Source organism: Bos grunniens, chromosome 22, assembly GCF_055505025.1.
Source record: "Bos grunniens cultivar Pamir isolate PY7600 chromosome 22, Bosgru_T2T1.0, whole genome shotgun sequence".
Taxonomy (NCBI): Eukaryota; Metazoa; Chordata; class Mammalia; order Artiodactyla; family Bovidae; genus Bos; species Bos grunniens.
In genome coordinates, this window is record NC_141186.1 from 22,281,972 (window position 1) to 22,299,489 (window position 17,518).

The 17,518-nt window shown below is 41.1% G+C and overlaps 1 pseudogene across 1 annotated transcript; it reads right to left on the minus strand.

Annotated features, from left to right (window-relative positions):
* Positions 1 to 8,844: 8,844 nt before the first annotated feature.
* Positions 8,845 to 9,339, minus strand: LOC147348209 (26S proteasome complex subunit SEM1 pseudogene; annotated as a pseudogene). The gene has a single exon (XR_015151230.1). The product of XR_015151230.1 is annotated as a 26S proteasome complex subunit SEM1 pseudogene (transcript).
* Positions 9,340 to 17,518: the final 8,179 nt, after the last annotated feature.

The window sequence follows — 17,518 nt, forward strand, 5'->3', positions numbered from 1 at the left end:
GTGCCTAGCCTCTTAATGTTAAAACGTTTATCTTGAAAAATAGTCATGTTGCTGGGATGTTTGTCCACATTTGTTAATCTGTCGCTTTGTGGATATAAAATGTTTCTTTACAGACTTTCATCAAGTGATGATTAATTCAGGCAAAACAAACAAAAAGCATTTGCTTCATTAAAAAAGCTAATAGAGGAAATAAGGTATTTTATTCTTGAAGTCACCACTAGTCAAGCACAGTTTTTGTTTTTACTTATTACCTCCCACCTGCTTGGATTTTTCACATGGTTGTACTTTTAGTGTGTATATTTTAGATTCTTCTCTTGGTAATTAATGTTATATGGCATAAATATTTTGAGGTGTGTTTTGGCTTAGTCTTTAGAATTGCATTTTTAGCAGTAGCAGAATGTTAAAAAGCATTAAAACAAAATCCTAACAAATCCTTCATTTAAGAACCACACTTCCAAGTTACTAGGGCTTCCCTGATAGCTCAGTTGGTAAAGAATCCACCTGCAATGCAGAAGACCCCAGTTTGATTCCTGGGTCTGGAAGGTCCCCTTGAGAAGGGACAGGCTATCCACTCCCACATTCTGACTTTCACTCACTGACTCCAAGTTACCAGCTACAGAGTGCACCAGACTACAGACAGCCATGGCCACTATGCTTTATAAAATTGCATGTTGATTTATGAACAGACCAAGATTGTAGTATAATAACTGCAGCTTTAATTCCGTATATGCGTTCCTGAAATGCCTCACCTTCTGCAAAATCACATTTGAAAAATAGGGAGTGAAAGGGAAAAATAAAGGTGGGGCAGACGACTCTAATCTTAAGGAACCTTGTAACCAGAGCACTAACAGAAATAGTAACTATCCTGTAACTATCAGTTAAACTTGCACTCACATTTGTAGGCAGCATCACAACCCGTCAGTCCTTTGCTGCCTTAAGCCATGGGGTTCCTCCATCTTTCTTCTCCAAGATGTAAATTTTTAACCACATTTACTTTAAAAAATTATTATCATTTATTTTTATTTTTTACTGCACTGGGTCTTCATTGCTATACTTGGTCTTTCTCTAGCTGCGGTGAGTGGAGCCTGCTCTTTGTTGTGGTGGGCGGGGCTTCTCATCGCAGGGGCTTCTCTGGTTGCTAGAGCACAGGCTCTAGTGCCCATCCAGCAGTTGCGGCTCATGGACTCAGCAGTTGTGGTGAACTGGCTCAGCTGCCCCTGGGCATATGGACTCCAGCATTGGCAGGTGGACTCTCAACCACTGGACGACGGGGGATGTCTGGCATTTGCTCTTTAACAGACCACTTAGGTCAGAAGTAAAGATCTGATTGTGGTTTAGACTTCTGCATCAGTCTCTTTAAGATTGGTGGGAGTGTGGGAAGCAGTATTTTTGTATTATCTTCATTTGAACTCTCAGATTTTCAGAGTTTAATTAACATAGGGCAAATTTTAGCAATTTTGAAGCCACTAAATAAACCACTTTTTATGCTTCCGTTGGATTAAAAAATTATTTTTTGTTTGAGATCTTCACATACTGCTTTAGTTTTCTATTAAATTGCAAGAAAGTTTACCCCAATTGTTTCAAAACACATTTCAAATAACACACACCCCAACATGACTTTTATAGTCTACCATCTTCCAATTTCTGTTTACTAATCACTTACAAGCTATCTCTGCTTCTAAGAAATATTCATCATTACAGAGCAGACTGCTTGGCTGACGTGTCAATACCAGTATTAAAAATTCTGTTTTTGTTGTTGTTTTTGTTTTTTTTCCTCAGGAGTTCATATATTGGGTCTATGTTTCTAGTTCAGTTTTTTGCTCCTTTGAAGCATAGAGGAATTTTAAGATGTGTTCTCAAATCTGCTTTGGTCCTGAATTCTGCTGCTGCTGCTGCTGAGTCACTTCAGTCGTGTCCAACTCTGTGCGACCCCATAGACGGCAGCCCACCAGGCTCCCTCGTCCCTGGGATTCTCCAGGCAAGAACACTGGAGTGGGTTGCCATTTCCGTCTCCAATGCATGAAAGTAAAAAGTGAAAGTGAAGTCGCTCAGTCGTGTCCGACTCTTAGCGACCCCATGGACTGCAGCCCACCAGGTTCCTCCGTCCACGGGATTCTCCAGGCAAGAGTACTGGAGTGGGGTGCCATTGCCTTCTCCAACCTAAATTTGTTTTCAGGGATATACATGACGGATTGAGTTAGGAGCAAGTCTTATCTTCTTTTTAAAGCTTTGTAAACATGTTTAGAAGGTGGTAGGTGAAGGGGAGCTATGGTTCTCGTGATCAAGAGTGGCATTTCTTTATTGGAAAACATCAAATTACATGGAAGCCTCAAACTCTGTGTGGTTCAGCCTACAACTTAGAGTGAAATACAGACCTGCATCAATGTAGACACTGTGTTTTCTTCATTTACCCCTCCCTCCCCACATTTTTTTTTTTTTTTGACAAAGTATCCCTATTGTCCACATGACCCTTTAGGAAAAGAAGAAATCAAAGATTCAGAGACGCTATATGCTTTAGTAAGTGTTGATTTGGTCTGGAATGGTGTGGGGTAGTAGCTCCAAGCTAATGTGTTGGTTAATTCTGTTTTCCACTGGATTCTAGGCCCGTTGCTGATCAGCTTTTCAAAACAGATCATGTTGTCAAGCTACAGATAGAATTGTTGTATGTGGTAAAGTCTGTAGATGACTTAATGAAAGGAGTATTTTTGGGGGAGAAAACAACATGGAAATATGATGTTTTCTGTCCTGAGACTTCAGGAATTTCATACAAGAGACTAGGATGGGATTTATTTTTTCTTTATAAAATGATATTTTGCTTGCATTTCTTCCTCCTCCTAACAAATACTTACCTTACTGTTGGCAATATTTCTCATCAGGGAGTTAACTTGCAGCCTGGCTATTAGGCAGTCACAGGAGGTGCAGAGTCTGGCTCTTGTGGGAACAGGGGCCAGGTGAGAAGCAGGCCGAGCGGTGCCCATTCTTAATGTGCTGTCACCGCTCTGCCCTCCTGTGACTGCCATACAGAAACGTGAGCCCAAATTTGCTGGATTGTCCAGTTTCTGAGGGTACCTGACTATGTGCATTTTCATGTGAAGTCTGAGTTTTTAACATTGGCAACTAAATTCAGATTTTTAAAAAAATAAATACTGTAGGACCTAATAAACTACTTCTGTGCCCAGATTCAGCCTGTGGGGTGCCACTTGTCAACTGAAATTACGAAAAGTTGATTCATTTCATGCAGCAAAAAAATCTCATATATTTCTTTCTGAAAAAAGACTGATCAAGCAAGTAAGTAACATACCAGTTAGAAATGTCCAAGTGTGAGAAAGGGCAGTGGTTTGCCCCAGGTCATCATCTTATCTAGAAATGCCTTAGGACAGTGGTCCCAAACCTTTTTGGCAACAGGGACCAGTTTTGAGGAAGACAGTTTTTCCCCAGATGGAAGTGAGGGGGCAGAGATGGTTTTGGAATGATTTAAATACATTACATTTATTACGCTGCTGCTGATCTGACAGGAGGTAGAGCTCAGGCAGTAATGCAAGCAATGGGGAACAGCTGTAAATAGAGATGAAACTTTGCTTACTGAGCCGCTGATCACCTCTTATTGTGTGGCCCAGTTCCTAACAGATCTGTGGCCCCAAGGTTGGGGACCCCTGCCTTAGGAAACTCCTCCTCTCCATCTCCACCCCACCCCACCTAAAATCACCTAACAGCCACAGACAATCTCAGCAGTGCTATCAACAATTCATTTTCATTAACTTTGGCACTTATTAATAAGTGTTCAGACTAATATCAGAGAATAGAAGAAATGTCAGTTTCTTAACTATTGGTTTCATGTATTAAAATTTAATTGTCTGTAAAACAAACTACCCCAGAGTAGGCCTTGTTTTTATAGGTTTTGTCAGAATCAGTCATACTCGTAGTGAAAAGCTGGCCTTGGTTGTTTCATGTGCTTGAAACACCGTGGAAATTATTAACTCCAGGAGCCTCAGATGGAGCACTGGCCGCAGGCCAGAACTCCTTCCTTCCTCTGACTCTTGTGTTTAGACCATTAAGCAGGAGTTTAATTAATTTTTTGATAAAGCAGAATCATTACAGATAATATTCAGGTAGACTGTAAAATGAGAAAGGCCCTTTTCTGAAGCTTGTCCTATTTAGGATTGGAAAGTTGGAGGGATTAGCACCAAGGGGGTGGAATTTTTCAGCTTCAGATCAGATTCTAATCTGCCCCCAAATGGTAATTGACCCCGCAGTCACCATTATGAGAAAGCTGGTTGGACCTTTGGAATTAGTCACCATTGTCAGAAAAAAAGGCGATTCCATTTCAGGGTCATTGAAGGTCGGGTAGGGTTCTGTCCCACGCCTGGGTCTGGGCCATACTTGACAAACTCCTTGTTTTCTTTGCTGAGGAAATGGAAGGCCGATCAGAGTAACCCTTTTCCAGCATGTCAATTTGGCACCTCATCGGGGTAACATTAGTAGCTCTGAATCAACAGTTACGGGGAAAGTGAAACCAGCTGACAATCAATCAGGGGACCAGAGATAAGCTTTCCTTGTCAGGTGGTGCTGATCAAAGGTTCACCTGCGTTTAGTCTGGTGCCTGTGAAGAGGGGCCTTTTGTGATTGCTTTTCTGAAGGCCACAGTTTTTCTCTGCTCCAGACAGAGAACTTGTCAAATGAAATTTAATTTCTTTACTTTTAAATGACATGGAAGGATGCCCTTTTCCTCTCCTCCATTATCATCTTTAAAAGGCAATTTAAGGACTTCCCTGGCAGTCCAGTGGTTAAGACTTTGCCTTCCAATACAGGGGTTGCAGGTTCAATCTCTGGCTGGGGAGCTGAGATCCCACATGCCTCATGGCCAAAAAAAAAAAAAAAATCCCAGAAACAATATTGTAACAAATTCAAGAAATACTTTAAAATGGTCCACATCAAAATAAGTCTTTAAAAAAATAAAAATAAAAAGCCCTTAGCATTGTGTGGAGAGAGCACCAAAATCAGATTATCTGGGATCATTTCCTTGCTCCTCCACCTACTCACCTTGCCACCTTCAGGCAGGTAACATCTTCTCAGGTGAAATGGGGATGGTAATAGCACCTGCCTCTTGGGGTTGTGAGGAGAGATGAAATAATGCAAAAATAAAGTGTTTAGTAGAAATTACTTGGGTAAGTGCTTGCTTGGTACTTGTTTCTTTTTTTCAGACTTTAAACTTTTAATTTTGTATTGGAGTACGGTGGTTTCAGGTGAACGGTGAAGGGACTCGGCCATACATATACACATATCCGTTCTCCTTCAAACACCCCTCCCATCCAGGCTGACACAGAACACTGAGTAAAGTTCCCTGTGCTATTCAGTGAGTCCTTGTTGGGTATCCATTTGGAATATAGCTGTGTGTACATGTCCATCCCAAACTCCCTGGCTATTGGTACTTGTTTATAGTGAGTATGATTGTTAGGATCAGAGGAGCAGGAAGGTACCGCCAGACCGTCCTGGTCAGTTCTGGGTTTCAGCTTAGAACAGAGAGCAAAGTTGAGAGAGCAAAACAGAGGGCCAAGAAGGAGAAAACAAAGAGGCTGAATTTAAAAGCAGAACTTGACCTCTATCTCAAATATTAAAACACAGGGGAAAAAACTGACATGAATGACCCCCAAACTTCTGTTAATTCTAGGTTGGCTAAAAAAAGTTTGTTGAGGTTTTTCAGTATGATATTATGGAAACACTGGAATGAAGTTTTTGGCCAACCCAATACTTGAATTTGAAAATATTCTGATAGTGTGTGGTCCATCTGTTCCCCAAAGTTCTCTTTAAAGGAAAAATATTAGATCTGCTTATTGCTACATAGATTGTATAATTATGAAGTTTTTCCTCTTCAAGCCAGCTCACAAAGAACCTCTGGCAGGTTTAATACCAATGAAAATGTCATTTGTTAGCCTAGCAATAATTAGAAAGAAAACAGAAAAGGGAGGGCAGTCTGTTGGCTCATAATATTCTGGTCAGCCTGTTAATGTTTTCTGTGGTATCTTTAATGTTAATTTACATGCCAGTTTTAGAGAATAGTTGTTTAGGTAATTCTACTAAGTCATTTAAATTATTTCTTCTTGCTTAATTCTTTTCTGAAATTATTGGTCCAGGATGTAGATTCTAACTTTATAAATTACCACATTTAAAACTCAAAACCACACTCAAAGAACAGTTTAGGGTTTCACAGTGTTTATAGGAATCAGTGTTACAGGTTTTGAGAACAGCAGCTCTTAAAACACAGCCTCTGGACCCCTTTCAGGGAGTTGAATCAAATCTATCTTCATAATAATACAAAGATGTGATTTGCCTTTTTTATTCTCATTGTCTCATGAGTGTACAGGGGGATTTTCCAGAGACTTAAGGATGTACAGCCTAATGGCTCATAGAATACAAGCTTGTGTAGTTTTATGTTTAAAAATGTTTCCAGTCTTAATTTTTAATGTACTAAATGTTAGCTCTGACCTAAATAGCAAAAACTCTTTGCAGTCTTCAGTCATAGGCATGTGAGGGATACTGGGGCTTCCCAGATAGTGCTAGTGGTAAAGAACCCACCTGCCAATGCAGGAAACATGAGATCCAAGTTCCATCCCTGGGTCAGGAAGATCCCCTGGAGGAGGGCATGGCAACCCACTCCAGTATTCTTGCCTGGAGAATCCCCATGGACAAGAGGAGCCTGGTGAGCTATGTTCCATAGGGTCACAAAGAGTAGGACATGACTCAAGTGACTTTGCACATGAAGGGGTCCCGAGTGCAAAAGATTTAAAGACTGCTGATCCAGGAGAAAAGTGAGGTCTGATGGTGACTGAGTCTGTCTTGGGAATAATGAACAGCCCTTCTCCATCTCTTCAGAGGACAATCCAGAAGAACTGAGTGTAAATGGTCGATGCTGCTGCTGCTAAGTTGCTTCAGTCGTGTCCGACTCTGTGTGATCCCACAGACGGCAGCCCTCCAGGCTCCCCCGTCCCTGGGATTCTCCAGGCAAGAACACTGGAGTGGGTTGCCATTTTCTTCTCCAATGCATGAAAGTGAAAAGTGAAAGTGAAGTCACTCAGTCATGTCCGACTCTTAGCGACCCCATGCACTGCAGCCCACCAAGCTCCTCCGTCCATGGGATTTTCCAGGCAAGAGTACTGGAGTGGGGTGCCATTGCCTTCTTCGGTAAATGGCCGCAGGAGAAAGTAAAACAATCTGTTAAGAAGCGCTTCCTTCCTCTTCATTCCGGGATACCTAGTAAATGCATAGGAGAATACCTGGTTCTATGAAGACCCACCAGTGATTTAGTTGAAGCAGTTACCTGGAAGGGTCAGAAAGAGGAAACTTTGGGGAGGAGCACAGGCAGGCAGCCCCACCACGGGTTGTCACATTTCCACAGAGATGCTGATAATGGAGTTGGCTCCTGAGAGACAGTTCTGGGTGGATGGCCCTGTACCATCCTGTAGTCAGAATCACTCTGATATATCAATAGGACTCCTCAGATGGGCTTTGGAATATCAGGTATACACAGTGTAAGCTCCCCCACTGTTGCAGCCTCTGCTCAAGGTGATGTGGTCTTGGGACCCTGCCTGTCAACTGCCTGCCGCCTCCGATGGTGGTGGTTTCATAAGCAATTGAGGAAGGTCTCAGTGTTCCTTTCGTGAAGTAGCTGACTTTCTCCTGGTGGAATTCATCTTCGTTGTGCTGTAAATTGTGATGTTTCTACCTTCTTGCCTGGTTTGTTTTCCAGTCGATAGTTTTAGGCACGCCTTATCCAGATACTATGCCAGTTGTTTTATGTACATGATCTAATTTGATCTGCAGATGATCTTGGGAAGAAGCAATTTTGGCTATTTTTGGTTAGTATTCCCACTGTGCACTTAGGAAGCTAGGACTCGGTGTTTGCGAGGCATCCAGGTGACATAGCTGAATGAAGCAGGACCAGGACTCACACCGTTTTTGTGACTTCAGTTCTCTCTACCACATCACTAGATCCGTGGTTTTAAATTAAGTGTGGGGTGGGGAAGGGTGGATTGAGGAGGAGAGATCACTGGGGTGAAAGGTAGCCTCAAGGAGAAAAAAAGGCAAAGATCGAGGAAGGGAATGGCTTAGTAGTTAAAAATGACAGTAGTTAGGAATGACCCTGGAGCCAGACTGTCTCAGTTTAAATTGTTCCCCTACTGGTTGCTTGATATGAGTTCCTTAACCAGTTTGTTTTTCAGATTTTGAAAATTAAATGGAAATACTTTTAGAAAAGGTAGAATTAAGGCAGGAGTGTTAAAACCATCAGTATAGGGTGCTGTGCTGTGCTTAGGCACGTCGGACTCTGCAACCCCATAGACTGTAGCCTGCCAGGCTCCTCTCTGCATGGGGATTCTCCAGGCAAGAATATTGAAGTGGGTTGCCTTGCCCTCTTCCAGGGGATCTTTCCAACCTAGAGATCAAACCCAGGTCTCCCACATTGCAGGTGGATTCTTTACCAGCTGGGCTACCAGGAAAGCCCCAGTATAGGGTGATCTGCTTGCAAATCTTTACTGGCTTTACATCATTTTCAATACAGCAATGAGACTTCCAAGGTTAGGACTACATGTTTTTCTTAACATCCTTTTCTTTCCTAAAGTGTGTTGCTTGTTTTTACAAAGTGATTATCTTTCCATAAAGAAGCGAATTTTTAGGGGTAAGGTAGGAGAAGGCTGAGTATGGGAAACATTCTTCTGCTGGAAATAATGAAGATCAAAGGGTGCATTATCAGCTCATTCATACCAAGCTCAAATTTATGAAAAAATTACAGCTGATAAGACGACTGAGATCATGTGTGAAGAGCAAAAGGAAAAGGGTCCTGCACCGTGCTTTCTTTTTATTTTTTATTTTTTTTTTAGATCAAAACATTTATTTTTTTGCATTACAAAAACAAAGATAAATCAAAGCAGGTAATGAAATAAACATTTGTAGGTATCCCAGCCTGGGTTCTCTGTTCTAGAATTTAGTAAACAGTTCAGGTGTAGGTTGCTTCAACACTTCTTCTGGATGCTATGAAGTCTCCATCTTATACCCATGTTTCTCTAGTTCAGCTCTTAACTGATTGGAGAAGTCATCCTCTACGTTGTCATCATCCCAATTATCCTCCCAGACATGTGCATCTTCATCTTCATCTAAACCAGCCCAGTCTTCCGCAGGGAACTCCTCGAACTCGTCGTCGTCCTCCAGGAGACCCAAGTCTACCGGCTGTTTTTTCTCTGACATCGTGACCCCAGGAGCCCTAAAGCTCTCAGGCCAGTAAGAAAGTTCGAGCCCTCGTTCTTCCTCACCGCAGCCACCTCCGCCGTTGCCGCCTCTATGCTTGCACCATGCTTGTTAAATAGCGCTCTGAAAAAGCATATGGGAGGACTTCCTAGATAAGAGTCAATTCCCTGGTCTTTGTGACAAGTTTCTTACTCTCTACCCCTAACTCTGCCAAGGGACTGAAAACTGGGTATTGTTTCTTAAGACGTGGTTTCAGGACAGCTTCAAACTTAGAATTTTCTTCTGTTCCAGAACATTTGTAAATACTCAGTTTGGTGGGGAGGAAAAAAAAAAAAAAACCTCATTAATGTGGAAACCACATTCACATTTGTAGTTTTGTATTTATTAACAAACTCTTGCTCCAGGATATATTAGGCAAGCCAAGGGGTGAATCATGTTGATTACTGCTTCTGGGCTGTTAGCGTTGGTCTCTTTTGGAGCCAGCCCTGGTACCTCCATCCATGGCAACTTGAACTGGTTTTATATGTAATGTTCCCCCTCTAGTGGCCACATTGGTTTTGGGTTTTGCTGTTTTTGTACAAATGATCCCTAAAGTTGGAGAACCTTTCATTGAGGGGTACTGTGGATTTGGGGAGGCAAGTGGGAAAAGACAAAGAAGAATGTGCAAATATTTATTCCATAGGAAAAATTTATCGGAAATATTTGTCCTCTCCAGTCTCGTGCTTTTTAAAGAGCTCGTGGAGACGAGAACCTTTGGAAGGGAGGAGGGGTTTTAGAATGATCTCTCATCTTATTACTCTGATTAGTTTCCGAATTTCTACTGCCTTTATTAGTAAGTATCTTATTAATAAGTCCATCAAGTTCCATTAGAAAAACCTTTTTTTTAAAAAATTATAACAGCAATAAAATGCATTGGGTAAAACTAGAGACTCTGAAAAACATGCAGTGTCCTTCATTCTGTGAATTCTGGTCTTCTCTCAAATCTGTGCTAGGAGGTAACTATTATGAACAGTAAGTGTATCTTTCCAGACTTTTTGTATGCATTTACAAACACATATTATACATATGTCTGTTGGTAGACATTGAGTACAGATGATCATCAATATGTATTAGGTTGGCCAAAAAGTTTAGTCAGGTTTTTGAAAATACCCAACCAAACTTTTTGGCCAACCCGGTACATAGAGGCACACAGAAATCATACAAAATGTATTCAACTTATATTTGGTTTTTATGAAACAAAATGGAGTCATATTATAATGCTATTCATTTTACATGTTTTGCATGCCCCATGAAAGTACTATATAGGTCTAGCTCTTTTTAAATAGCTGACTTTATTTAAGCATTCCCTTATTGATGAATATTTGGATTATTTTCAGTTTCTATTGTTAAAAAATGTTCCAATAAAACTATTTGTGCCTACTTATATCTCTGCCAGTTTGTGCAGATAGATTCTGTAGGATAATTTCCTAGGAGTCTTAACTCCTGTATCAGAGCTTATGGTTATTTTAAATTCTGATGGATATTGACAGCCCTCCAAAAGGCTGTCCCAATCTGTGTTCTCACACACAGTGAAGCTGCAGCTTTTCAGTACTATTTTTTTTTTTTTTTTAGTCCTACAACGAATCTGAGAACAACCAAGGTAGCTCAGTGTAGGAAAATTCTCCTGTAGGAGTCAGACCTAGTTGTCAGAGGGTGATGAATGAAATCAAACTGAGGTCTTCATCTGGCCTCACCACTGCAGCATTCCTCACTCTCTGTGGCTGAAATATAACCCCGGGTTATGTGATGGGTCCAATTTTGATTGCAAATGAGTCCAGTCTGCAAAAGTGATTCACTGTTAATGAAATCAGTATTGAGGAGTAAATTGTTTCCACTCCCTACCCCTGCCCACAATCCACAGTGACCTCTTTACTGCCTGTAATTACTATGTTATTTTCCTCCTTGTGGTTTGGTGATCTGGACCCTGTCTCTGAGTTATTAATTCTGACCTTTCCTACATATGGCTTGGTTGGGATGCTTCAGACCTTAGGGGCCCCTGAAAGTTTAAAATTTAACTCATAGTCTGAAGGTCAGAAACTTTGCCTGTTATTGAGTCTCAGCAGCTTTGTATTCCCCATCTCCCTACTCCATCTGATGTCCTCAGACCTGGTCCCTATGCCACGTCTAGCTTGTTGTGTTAGAAGTACTCCCGGGAGTTGTCACAAATGCACTTTCCTGAGCCCTCGTCCCAGAAGACTGAGTGAATAGGGCTCCAGTGAGGCCTGGGATTACTTACTTTTTCAAATCCCCATTCTCACCTCTGGGGCTGCTTACCCCCAGAGGTAAGCTTTAGTTGCATTATCTGTAAGATGAAGGCTTGAAGTATATCAGATTCTCCTGTAGGGAAAAGGAGTAGCGAAGGTTGTCGGAAATTCTGCCTGAGACTGTAGATGAGGAGCATTGCTCCAAGGAGTCACTCGTGTGTCCATCTTGGTGGAAACATTGGCAGCTGATAACTGCTTCTGCTTTAGGCTCTGTTTTTTGGCTTCCTTCTGAATGACACAGACCAGTTGGGAGGAAACGTGTGCACCTGCCTTGGCACAGACCTATAGCAGACCCCTCATTTCACAAGGAGGGACCCTTCCCTCTGGAATTCTGTGACTGGGGTCCCTGGTGAAGTAAACACAGAGGCGAAGCCAGGGAAACAAAACTAAGCAGTAGCTTTTGCTTTTAAAAACAGTAACAACAGAAGGCTTTCCATAGTACTGAAGCACCAAAACGATAGCTGGTATGTAGTAAGTGTTTTTATAAATGTTCATAAATGTAGAAAGAGCCAAATGACCTCAGTTTTTGAAATTCGCATTGAGGACCTGAAGTTGGCCTGCTAGCAGCTCCTTGTTGGTTTGTGTCTTTTTGGTTACCCTTGGCATGTGCTTTCTCTCTTGGGGCCTGTGGGTTTTGCAATATGAACGTGGAGGTTTGGAGTTTTTATGTCCCATAATGTCTGTAAGATTCTAATAATCAAATTGGCTTTGTGATAAGGGATAAATGATTACTTACTGCTTTGTATGTCCTCAGAGTGGCACTGTTTATAAACAAATAAGCTGAAACTGCAATTGGAGAATTCTAACTGAATTTCTTCTTAATTAAAAAAAAAAGTGTGAATAACATTTATTATCACCATAGATGCTTTATGGCAGTGATGGAGTAGGTGGACAAGGTGTCTAACCAGCTGTGAAAGTATAGGTGTATTAGTAAAAAAAAAAGTTTTTTTAAAAAGGGAAAAAAATGTGACTTCTCTGGATTGCTGTCCAGTAACGAATGCCTAATGAATGCTTGTTATACTTTAAACCATTTCAAATGATAGGTGCCAAAAAGTCTCCCTTGCCTTTAGCCTTATAAGTTTCCTAAATTATAGAAAACCTATTTCTGTCTGGTATCATAATGAGAAATTGATACAAATGTCAAATTTGCACACACACACACATCAAATTAAAGTGTTTTGAAGACCTATGAAGTATAGACATAATATGTAGATCTTTCAGTTGAGACCTTCTCACTCTTATTTTTTTCTCTTATTGGACATGCTTTGAGAATGAAGATTGCTTTTGGTCTCTATTTCTCCAAAATGTAGGATAGTAGGTGCTTGGAAACTTTTGCTGAGTTAAATATGAGTTCAGGGACTCGACTTCACGCCACCCAGCACGTACTAGATAACTTGATTTCTGAGGAATCAATGAATGAATGAATAACAGAATTCTTTAGGTGACTGGGTGGATCAGCCAGAACTACTTCCCAAGTACTCGTCTTGGGGAAGAAAAGTAAGGACCAAGTGTCAGGTTGTTTATAAAGCTACACTGATATCATTTTAAGAACTGCTGAGATATTTTAAGAGATTATATGTGCTCCTCCCCACATTCCCTGCACCTTCTCTTTCAGAAAAGGTGGTGGTAGTAAATATTAGTTGATTGTAAAATCCTCTAACTAAACCAAAAAAATCAACAATTTAGTAACCAGAATGGTTGTAAACTAGTCAAAAATTTGGGAGCAATTTCTGCAGAGAAAGGTAGGGTACTGGGAGGGTCTGGGGTTTGCCAAAGATCAAAGATTAGTCTCTGAACCATCCTTAATTTCCACACTTGATGGAGTTGAGAATGCATTTCAGTGAGTGTACAGTTGGTGGAGTGGGAAAGAGGTAGACTGGTTACTGGAAAGGAAAGGAGAAAGAAGTTATTTTTAAGAGTTGGGGAAGACAGGAGAAACAGGAGACAGACACTTCCAAAATAAACGACAAAAACCCCCACTTTGCTGTGAGGGTAAATGGAAGTTCTAATTGAGGGGATTCAGTTCAGTTCAGTCTCTCAGTCGTGTTTGACTCTTTGCGAGCCCATGAATCGCAGCACACCAGGCCTCCCTGTCTATCACCAACTCCCGGAGTTCACCCAAACTCATGTCCATCGAGTCAGTGATGCCATCCAGCCATCTCATCCTCTGTTGTCCCCTTCTCCTCCTGCCACCAATCCCTCCCAGCATCAGAGTCTTTTCCAGTGAGTCAACTCTTCGCGTGAGGTGGCCAAAGTATTGGAGTTTCAGCTTTAAAATCAGTCCTTCCAATGAACACCCAGGACTGATCTCCTTTAGGATGGACTGGTTGGATCTCCTTGAAGTCCAAGGGACTCTCAAGAGTCTTCTCCAACACCACAGTTCAAAAGCATCAGTTCTTTGGCGCTCAGCTTTCTTCACAGTCCAACTCTCACATCTGTACATGACCACAGGAAAAACCATAGCCTTGACTAGACAGACCTTTGTTGGCAACATAATGTCTCTGCTTTTAAATTATGTTTAATATAGGCTAGGCAAATACATTTCACATTTGTTTGGAAGCACTTTTCTGTATCTACCTACTCTGCACAAATGCCTAGAGGTAGTGGTAGGTTAGAAAAAGACAGAGTGGTCTGGGGGTGGAGGGTGGGGGGAGGGTGGTCTGGTCGGAGGGGCACGTGGTGAGCAGAGGCCATGGGCCATGCGGGGTTGGAGTTAGTGGCTTCAGCCCTTTTTAATTGGCTGCCCTTGTAAACAGGGAGCATTGAATATGTCTAAACCAGAAGACTAATCGAAGTACACAGCAGGGATAGTATTGAGGTACATCAGATGATTTATATTTTCCCAGTTCAACCATGGAGACTTGGCAGTGAGGACAAGGCTGGGCAAGTGGTTGGAGGAAGATGAACGACAAGGAGACAGCAGGCTGATGGAAGTGATGGCTAGCCACAGACCGAAACAGGAGTAGGAGGGAAGGAAGGAAGAAGAGACAGGGAAATAGAACTGCTGGCTCTCTTGTTACTTTAGCTGCCTGGGAGCCTTGTAAACAGGTAGCCTGGGAGATGGAGTATAAGAATACCAACAGTATCCAAAAAGACAATCCAGAGTATTTTGCAAAAAAAGGCAAGGGTAAGAACAATTTAAAGTAAAATCATACACACACACACACCCTTCCAATGCCCTCTGAAGGTAAGAACAGTTTAAAGTAAAATCACACACACACACCTTCTAGTGCCCTCTGAAGGTAAAGTTAAGCAACCTGCTTCTTTAAGCTTCTTCCAGAAGGGAAGGGGAAGACAAGAGAGAGCATGGCTTTTCAAGTTGGACCTCAGAGAAAGATGAGTGAGAGATGAGGTGGAGATGGAGGCAGGGGCCATCTGGTCACTTTGAGCACTTTGGGCTCTATCCTGAGTGTGATAAGAAGTCATCGAAGGGTTTGAAGGCAGAGGATGCCCTGTGGGGATGGTGAGGCTGTGGCTGAGAAGAAATGATGGATGCCTGGAATGCAACAGTAATGGGGCAAAGCAATAGATTTGAGAGATGCGTAGGGCAGGGAATGTATAGCACTTGGTGACTGATTATTTATGGGGAAGAGAAGGAAGAGTCACAGATGACTTGTAGTTTTGGGCAGTGAGGCAAAAAGTAATGCCATTAACTGAGTAACAATATATACAAAGATCGCAAGGCTTTTTATCATCCCAGGGAAATTCCAAATAATTATAAAGTAAAAGGGATGATGAACTAGAGGGGTGGAATGGAGTGGGGATGGAGTTTCAAGAGGAAGGCGATATCTATGTATGATTATGACTGATTCACGTTGATGTATGGCAGAGACCACCTCGACATTGTAAAGCAATTATCCTCAAAGTAAAAGTAAACTCCAAGGATGTTCTTCACATACTCTTCATAATTTGGCTATAATTAAATGATCAAAGACAAGTGTTCTTTTAATTAATTGATTAACAGACCTCCTTTGGGAACTTACACTTCCACATTTACCACCAAGAGAGACTTACCATTATATGGAATCTAAATGAATCTTGACTGTGATAATATAATTGCTTGTGTTTGGTTCTGTGTAGCACAGTGTAAACCCAGAAATATGCCTGTAATGATAACCAAATTTATATGGTACTTTACAGCCTATATAAATCCACTATTTTCTGTGAGTCCCATAACAACCTAGCCAGGGGAGCCAATTCCTTCCCTCCTTTATAAGCATCAAGGCCAGGACAGCTTGTGGAAGAACTATAGGCAATATGTCGAAATATTTAAAATTTATAAGTCCAGTTTGACAAAAATGTCTTCATAACCACAAAAATAGACATCATGTATAAAGTTACGGATTTTTATATGACTGAAGTTGGCAAAATATAATATATGATGAAATTTAATTATCCTTGGGCTTCACTTGTGGCTCAGCTGGTAAAGAATCTGTCTGCAATGTGGGAGACCTGGGTTCCATCCCTGGGTTGGGAAGATCCCCTGGAGAAGGGAAAGGCTACCCACTGCAGTATTCTGGCCTGGAGAATTCCATGGACTATATGGGGTCGCAAAGAGTCGGACACAACTGAGTGACTTTCACTTTCACTTTCACTTATCCTTGTTCATTCCTGGCATCAAGTTGAGTTGGCAATGCTTGGATGGATAATAAAATAATGACCTGTGTGATTCATAATTTTTTACATAATTATTCTAAAGGATCGATTTTTCTTATCTTCCTTTCAGTAAAATCATAAATTGTGCTATTATAAACCGGATTTTCACATGGTTGATGTCCTGTTAACAGTGATGCCAAATGAGACACATCTTTTTTGAGTCAGTGTAGCTGTTCAATAGTCTTTTTAAAATTAAGTTTGAGAAAACTTCACTGTGCTGAAACAGAGTTGAAAATAAATTATGAAATTTACTTATCACGTCCATTTAATGATATTATTTCTGATGAATTATCATTGTAGAAAAAGATGTTAACTTCGTCACATAAACTGCTATCACTTGTCATTTTAATTATCTCTTTAATGAAAAAAATGAGAACCATGTAATGTGAAGAACCAATATCAAACTTCTAGACACACACAAATTTAAAAGTAGTATTAATTACAAAATATTTGCCTCCGTGTGCAACTGTAATGCATACTGTGCTAATTTGTAAGAAACCACACAAACCACTGGAACGACAACTCAAACAGAAAGAAAAACAAGAAGACTGATATGCAATACTACAAGGAACCCTACTTTGTTATTTAAGAATGGCATTCATGTTGAGAGGAAGGATCTGACTAATTAATCAATCTATCCATGTTCTTACCAAACTAAGTACTTCTACTATTTAAAATCTTGCTGCCTTGTGAGCAGAGTCTATCTCTGATGGTGATGGCCACAAAAAAATCACATTAGAGGTAGTATAATGTAATCACATTGGATGTTTTATTTTGAGGACATGAATAAAGCAAGTGGAGAAGCATTTCCCTGGGTTCTGAGAGTGCTTATTCCTGAGAGTTCAGAGTTACAGCTTACCAGTTTCCATGTGAGAGGCACCCATATCGTCTTTCTTTTTCTTATGACAGCTTTTTTTTTGGGGTGGGGGGAATATAAATTTATTTAATTGGAGGCTAATTACTTTACAATATTGTATTGGTTTTGCCATACATCAACATGAATCCGCCACGGGTGTTTGAAAGTGTTAAGTCGCTCTGTCGTGTCCGACTCTTCGACCCCATGGACTGTAGCCTGCCAGGTTGCTCTGTCCATGGAATTTCCCAGGCAAGAATACTGGAATGGGTTGCCATGCCCTTCTCCAGGCGATCTTCCCGACCCAGAGATCAAACCTGTGTCTCCTGCATTGCAGGCAGATTCTTTACCATCTGAGCCACTAGGAGATAGAATTCACATAACATGATACTCACCCCTTGCAAGTGGTTTTTCATATATTCACCCTAAAAGTAAACTCTGAACCCATTACCAGTCACCTCCTGTACCT